We start from the raw sequence: 8,486 nt of genomic DNA on the forward strand, positions 1-8,486 counted from the left end.
ACTGAGCGATTGGGGTGGTGATGATGGATTTGGGTGCGCTTGCAGTGACATCGAGGGACGGCCGGCCACCACAGCGAGGCGATATTCGCGCAGCCAGCAATGTGATCGGAGTCTCCCGTTTCGTTGATATCATCGCGCATGGCCTACCACCACCGCGGTCTATAATCTCTTCGGTGATTTTGATAGATCGTTTCGAGCCTGGTTCGTTGATTTTGGTGGTAGATTATGTGACAAATACAGAGGAAATTAACAGCATAGTAGGCGCGCTGCGCTGCTGGCTGGTTCCACAATGTCTAGCAACGCAACGAGGGTAAATATGAGCGTGAGCCATTCCGCTTATAAATATATAAGTTCTAGTTGTGATCGAATAGTGACTGATATGTTAACGCTGATGATAACGGAAGGATGACTGACAATGATGGCTGATAAGACCCGTGTGCCTACTTAGAACAGAGTGTATACCTAGAGTAGGTCGTAAAGATCCTCGCACGTATTCACCTAACATTCAATCACCGGGCGATGATTTCATGTCGGGTTGGCGTATCTTATCAGCAACCGCTGCTGCTGGCATGGCACCCTTCAATGAGCTTTGCACTTTTCATGGATCATGAAAAAATAGAATACTCCTGGGCAAACACTAGGAAAAGCATTCCAACTGCTGCACCTAAGGAGTGTATCGGAAATTAACTATAAACATTCAGGATGCTCTATCTCGAAGCATGTTTGGTCTTATCATTTCGGTTCTTCTATCAAATCTTCACAATACAGTCAAGTTTAGAACAGCCTGAACAAATTTGAAAAATGTTTAACATTACTGAAAATATTGTAGAATGAATACATCTCACAAATTAATGTTTTGGACAAATTGTTGTATTTTAAAGATTTTTCAGCGTTTCAATAACCTGTAGCGAATAAAACTTGTACGGCGAAAAACCCAAAAAATATTAATTATTGTTAGCAGTTATGTACACATAACATATCACCGAACACCAACTTAAAAAAAATATTTATGATCGAAAAACCCTCAACATTTGAAAAATGACCTATCCTAAGAAAACACTAATTTTTTGGGGAACTTTGACAGTCTGTTTTAAATATCTGCAAAGGTTATACAATTCCGTTCTCTACTAAAGCTACCTCGTCGTTAAGTTTAAAAACATTTCCAATTAAAAAAAAATAAATCATCAATTTGATGTATTTTTTATTTGCGTAATCGTGCTTTGAATGAGCATCAAAAAATAGGGTCCCTGAAAAATGACCTTTTTTTCATTTTTAAGAATTGCGCTAAAATGGAGTCGAATTTTTTCTTGAAAAAAATTTTTTACCTATATTATGAGCAATCTGGGAAAGAATATATTTGCGCTAAAATATTTAAAAAAATAAAAAAAAATCCATTTTTTCCGCAATTTCAAATTTTTAGGAGGTGTCCAAAATTTCAAGATCATGCGTTTAAACTTTGAGATTGATGACCATGTAAAATAACTATTTTTACAAAAGTAAAAGTGCCATTCCTTTTTCTGAAGATTTATATAGTACCTCCAAAAATAAAATTATTTATAACTTGAATAAATTATTTTTTAGGATATTTTGAACATATATAGTTAATTTCCGATACAGTCCTTAAATGAGTGCAATTGACTATATACAAAAGAAAGAACGCTCGCTGTGTTTCCAACAGAAAAAGATCTTTTGTGCTCTTTTTAGAAATTGCGGTCAAACAAGATTGAAACCCGACTAAAACTTCATAAAGCCGAAGTTGTAAGCGCATGGGTGGATATTCGGTAAGACCACTCTACAGAATGGAAAGCTCGATTCCCGGTCGGTCCAGGAATTTTTCGTAATGGAAATTGCGTCCCTGTCTCACGATTTGTGAGACAGAGACGCAATTCCCATTACGGAAAATTCCTGGACCGACCGGGAATCGAGCTTTCCATCAGGGCTGCAATTTTTCGACAGGCCTTTATGATAGCGATATTTTGCTTCTTTTTTAATTTTCTCTGTTTTGGTTTTCCTGTCATTGTTGTTTTCCAATCAGCGAAATGAACTAGGTACACGCAGAAAAAGTATGGTAAAATCAAAAATATTTGAGGTAAATTCAAATAAATTGTCAATTTGTTCAAGCAACAAAAATAAAACTGTTTGAAGTACTTAAATCGAACGTCACATTTGAAGCAATTGCAATCCATGTTTGAAACAAACATGCATCTTCTGACAGGTTATGTAAAAAACAAATGTAAAAATTTTTGTTTTTTTTTTTTGCGGCAGGTTGGCGGAAATATTTGTTTTCCCATTAAATTTCATTTTCTTCGCTGAAAAAAACCATCTCCCGCGTGGCATTTCCAATGCCAACACCATGTGGATAACATACACTCCCGAAAACAACGGGATTTCGAGGAAACTTCTGGTTAAACATGATTTTTTTGCAGGAGGAAATCTTGTTTGGCAGCTGGAACTTGTGAGTTTTGTTTGTGGAACGGGGGGCTCCTCAATTGGTATTGTAGAAATCAATATGCCTAATAGAGTTAGTTTTAAAAATTAAAATTTTAGTTTTAAAAATTTTATCAGTTTACCGAATAAACATGAATATTTTTGTTTCAATCGAACGAAATTTGTCTCCGTGTACTCACACTCACTCGCAGCGTGCTGAATGCGAGAGCTGACATGGCTAAATTTCCATTCAATTTTCTGTAGTTGAGTGTTTTCACCCGTGGTAGCGTATAGGGCACTCACTCTCACAAGCAACCGCTTGAGACGAATGGCCTTTCAGCATAAGTAGTGTGTGGATGATTGGGAATTGACCTTGTTGGGTCGCTCACGAATGGAGCGCTCGGACTCTGTCAGTTCTCACATCGAGGAACTGAAAACGACCGCCGCAGTCATTCATTTTCGGCTGAAAACAGACATTGAGACTGATATTTTGCAGGCCTGCTCACGATACATATACGATACTTTTCAATTTAGTCGTCCAGGACAAATATCCCCGGTTCACTGTTCTAGATTCGGCCACCACTAAACTCCACGGAACTTCCTAAAACTTTCACGGATTACTTTTAAAAAAGGGTTTTCTTCGGACTTCTCAAGGCACGTCTTAACTGTTTGGTTTGTTGTAAAGTAAGAGAGCCTCTTGGCCTGGTTTATTTACTTTTATTAGTTTGACAGTGCGAGTTTTCGCGCAAGCGGCTAATGATCATTAATGATTGTTCGAATACACTCTCAATAGATTTAACCAAAAGCGGATACATTAGATACGAATGCAAAATGATCAGAGGCAGAAGCTCTCAGCTAAAAATTGTGCAAGTACTCTACTCATATATATGGAACACTTAGCTGAGAAGCAGGCTTTTTCCCAGTTGATCCCAGAAGACGAGACCTTTCTGGAGCAATTCTTCTTCGGCGAGTACCAGGTTTTTATGAGGGGCAATCAACGATGGATGCGATATTTACCCTAGACAAATTTCAGGAGTACGATGTGTAGCAAACGCACCAATTGTTTATTGAAGTTAACCCTTCCGTTACGCTATAACTTTTTTGTTTTTCAATATTTCTCAACCAAATTTTGACACAAGACCCTTCTAATACAGGGATTTGTTAAGGATTGATGGAATTGGTAACCTGGTTCCGGAGTTATTCCGGAATCAAAACGAGTCATTGGAATTGGTTATTTTGGAAAAAGCGAATGGATGAGATAAATCGATATGAGACCAGTTTATTTTTCAGATCTAAATGAACTGGAATGATAGAAAAATTTGTCTGAAAGTCCATCCTGGTCACTAAGTGCCTTGGAACCAGTTTTACGGATGATCCGGGGAACCGGATCCGGGATTTTTGAATATGATCCTCAAACTTCGTGATTTTTTAAGATGCATCATTCTGATCTGTTTTTGCTTTATTCGAAATACGTTTGGCAATTTTGGAATCGATACGCGGATTTCACGGGAATAGATTCCGGGGTCTATTTTTCTAAGATGAATAAACACCATCATGCGACATATCAAACTTCATGATTTTGAAAGGTATAACATATTATCACGACGATTGGTCCCTTAGAATACATTTGGACATTTTAAAATAGTTAAATTCATGCGACATTTCAAACATCGCGGTTTTCGATATACACCCCTTTGAGCTAGTTTTACGCTGTCCCAAATACTTCTGGCCATTTTGGACCCGATTTACGGATTTCCGGCAAACCGGTTCCAGGGATTCCGGGATCCATTTTTTGGAAGTAAACAAATACCGTCAAGCGACACCTCAAATTTCGTGATTTTTCCAAGATACATTATTTTGAGCCGTTTTTGCGTTATCCGAAATATTTGCTCCTGCGATTTGTATACAAGAATTCCTCTAGGAATACCTCTATCAATTTTTCAGGGACTTATCAAGGTATTCTTTTATAAATTTATCGAGTTATTTTTTCATTGAACTTCTCGTAGGATTCTTCCAGGCAGTTCTGATGGGGTTTCACTAGTAATTTCTGCAGAGATCAATCTAGCGATTCCTCCTAGGCTTTCTCTAGAAATTCTTACTATGATACTGATCGAAATTCTTCCAGGAATTTCTTTAGAAATTGTTAATGAGATTCTTTCAGGAATTTCTAGTGGTATTATTCAAGACAACCATTCTGGGATTCATCCAGAAGTTACTCCGGTGATTTTTACAGGAATTCCTTCAGAGATTTTCAGGGTTTTCTCGAGAAATTTCTAATGGGGTTCCTCTAGGAGCTCCTTTTGGCTTTCCTTTGGGAATTCTAGCTGAGATTCCTCCAGCAACTCCTGCTGCGGTTTTTTTTTTTTTTCAACAATTTATCCTAGAACTCCTCCAGAAAGTCTAACTATATTACCTTTAGGAATTTTGCTAGGAATTCCTCTAGAGATTTCTTCTAGCATTCCTGTTGAAATTCTTCCTGGAAATCTTCATAGTATTTTTCCAGAAATCCCTTCAGTGGTTCTCCAGTGATTTCTTGAAGGATTTATCCAGGACTTCCTCTTAAGTTTTCATCTAGCGGTTCTTCCAGAAATTTCTCGTGGGATTCCTTCGCGAACTCATGTCTTCCTCCATGTATTCTATTTATTCTATGATACCACTCAGAATTCTACGAACTCCTCCAGAAATTTCTCCGATGGGATCATTCAAGTCAATCTTCTTGGGATTATTCCAGAAGTTCCTCCGGTGATTCCTCCAGGAACATCTTCAGAGATTTAATCAAGATATTCCTGCTGGGATCCCTCAAGCAATAGCAGCTGTTGTTCTACCATTCATTCAAGGGCTCCTCCAGAAACTTTTACTGAAATACCTTCAGGAGTTCTTTTAGGGATTTCTCTAGAAATTTCTTATTGGATTCCTTCAGAAATTCTTGCTGGAATTAATCATTGCAATATTTGTGAGATACTTCCAGAAGTTCCTCCGATGATTCCTCCAGTAATTTCTCATGGCCTTCCTCCTGGAATTTCAGCATCTATTCTAGCTAGGAAACTCTAACAGAAACTCTAACTACGTTACTTCAGAAATTCTCCTAGGGATTCTTCTAGAGCTATCTCCTGGCTTTCTTACTGGGACCTTCCGGGCAAACTTCCTGGAGTTCTTGCAGAAATTCCTACGGTTGTTCTTCCAGAGATTTCTCCAAGCACTCGTCCATGAATTCTTACAGAGATTTTATCCAGAGGTTCCTCCAGAAATATCCTCATGGAATTCCTGCGGAGACACATCTTGGCTCTCCTCCAAAGATTCCTCAAACAACTCCTCCTGCGGTTCTTCCAGCAATTGGGATTTTTCTTGGCATTCTTGCTGGAACTCTTTTGGGAAATCTTCCTGAGATTCCTTCGGAAATTCCTCCCGCGGTTCCTTCAGAGCCTTCTCTATGGATTTCTCCAATATACCTCTAGCGGTTCTTTCAGGGACTTCTCTAGAAATTATTCCAGGTATTTCTTCGAGGAACTTCTTTTTGGATTGATTCATCCAGGCACTCCTGATGGGGTTTATTTTAAAATGCCTGTACAGTTTCATTCAGCAATTCCCCCTAGGATTTCTGCTGAATTTTCTATCATGATTCATTCCAGAATCCTTTTAAGAATTCCTAAAAAAAATTTCCTTACATTCTTCCAGAAACTCCCTCCGGTGATCCAAAGATTTCCCCATAGATTTCTCATAAAAACCCTCCATGAACTCCTGCTGGATTCCTCAAGTAATTCCTGCTGTGCTTCTTACAGCAACTAATCCTAGTACTACCCGGATATCGTATAGGGTAATTCTCGCTGAGACCGGCCCACTATTTACACCTTGTCTTCAGAAATGTTTAAGGTGCCGATTTTCTGAAAGCCCTCGCTAAAAAAGTAAGAAAAATGCATTTGGTTACTCAAATTGATGGACCCCCCGTTAGTTTGAGCCACAACAATTTTCGCAGACCCCTCGATTTTGGTCAAATGGAGGCTCATTTAAACCGTTATAACTCGAAAGTTTCTCCAAAAACCACCTCAAAACGAATTGTTGTTGGAAAGAGGAAAGATAGAGCTACTATTTACAGTAATAAAAAATTGGGTCGGCCATATTGATTTTGGTCGCCATCTTGGATTTTTATACCAAAGCAGTTTTTTCACCATGAGGGCAACCACCGATTTTAAAATTTTTTGCATCAATTGAATGCTGAGGCATTTATATATATTATATCAAAAAATTAGAGATGTCTTTTTCTTCTTTCAAAACTCTAGAGGTAGCATCAGCTGCGGCGATCAAATTGCGTCTGAAGATGGCCGAAGTGTGATTAGGCCGAAACGTCACGCAAAAAACGAGATTGTTTTATTCGTTCACCGAGAAATATCAACAATAAAGAGATATACCTTCCAGAATAGTTTGGAAAGCCCAGAATAATCCATGAATGTACCATACCCCAGGGTAACACTTAAAAAAAAGAAGTTATTGCATTTCAATTAAAAGAAGATCATTCCGCGAAGAAGAAAATAGCAATATTTTATTCACTGAACAACCCAATTCTTCAACAAATTCCATGAATCTTGACGGTAAAAAGGAATGGCTACAGGCGTAGTAGACTTTACGGGTAGACTAATAATATCTGACAAATGTGGACGAGACCACTGACACTGTAAAACTACAACCGCAAAATCAGTGTTATAGCGGCATATTATTGATCTTTTTTCAAATAAAAATGCGAAGATGATCAATAAATTGAAACTAATGAATACCTAACTAAAAAAAAAATATTCCTCAGAACATAGAAGTAAGAGTAACAATTTAAGAATGAGTTTAAATTGGTTCAAAATGTGCACGAAAACAGGATTAGGAAGCTCTTCAAAATATCATGCCTAAATTACTGTTAGCCACAGGTGCCCCGGCAACATGCGCCACTACTACTCTCAATCGAGTAATAACTGTCATTGCCAACGTTTGCCACAAAGTCAATTATCCCAGCCCTATACCACACAGAACCGAACCGTCCGTCTTCGGCTGCCATTGTTCATGTGGTGACGATGAGTACAGTGCGCTTCCCGGTTTTAAAGTTTTAACCGTAAAAATTTGACCACCCTTCCAGGTAACGCGCCCTTTCTCAAATCCAGTTGGTTCCCGTCTCAACAAACCGCATAATTCAATTAATGATACCTATCCGCCCAAGACTTGCACCAACTTGCAAACTCCCGCAGCTGTCAATGTCTCCGTCTTGATCAGAGCGAAGCAGTTCGGAGGTCGAAATCGAAAACCGCACTTCACTTCTTGTTCGGCTAACTGGCTGGCTGGCCGGCGCAGTAACGCAACTAACCGACCAGTAGGTGCTTGCTTACCTACCTGCTGCTGCCTAACCCAGCCCAGACCCGCACTAACTGACCGGCGACGACGACTGGACTAACCGCTGCGCTGGGGAAAGGGGTTGGATAATTACTCTTGACATTGGCTTCGGCAATCCGCAAGGTCTACTCGGGTTACCACCAGAGAGTGCGGGCTGGCTGATGACGATGGTCGTTCTGTTCTGGACTGAACGAACACGGAACCTGTTGTTGGGGCCTGGGAAGAAATTGTCCGGAATGAAACTGCGAGGTGTTGTTGAATGAGGTGGAGTGTTTGCCAGACTTGAAATTTAAAATGTCACGACGACGATACGTCGAATAGGCAAGTAGGTTATGCAAGTTCGAAAGGTTTCCAATTTCAGTTGTACGGAAGATTTGGTAAATTGAATTAGGAGTTTTGGGGAATTGTTCTTCAGAGCCCGTCTACGAGGAGGAAGGAGATTAAGGTGGCTGAAAATGAGTCTACGTAATGTATGGACAGCGCCTAATTCCTTTCTTAGATATCCAACACAATTGTGTTGTTCAGCAAGTACAATTCTGCATATTTCTGTAATAATTTGTGAAAAAGACGTAACTGACCAAATGTACACCATTTAAGTAATTATAAGAGTAACAAGGTGCTAGATTTTCCTATTGAATAGGTACATACTTACATGCTTGCCTTGGGGCTGCAAAATGGTGAGCGTCCAGCAT

The sequence above is a fragment of the Aedes albopictus genome, chromosome 3 (assembly GCF_035046485.1).
Source record: "Aedes albopictus strain Foshan chromosome 3, AalbF5, whole genome shotgun sequence".
NCBI classification, from domain to species: domain Eukaryota; kingdom Metazoa; phylum Arthropoda; class Insecta; order Diptera; family Culicidae; genus Aedes; species Aedes albopictus.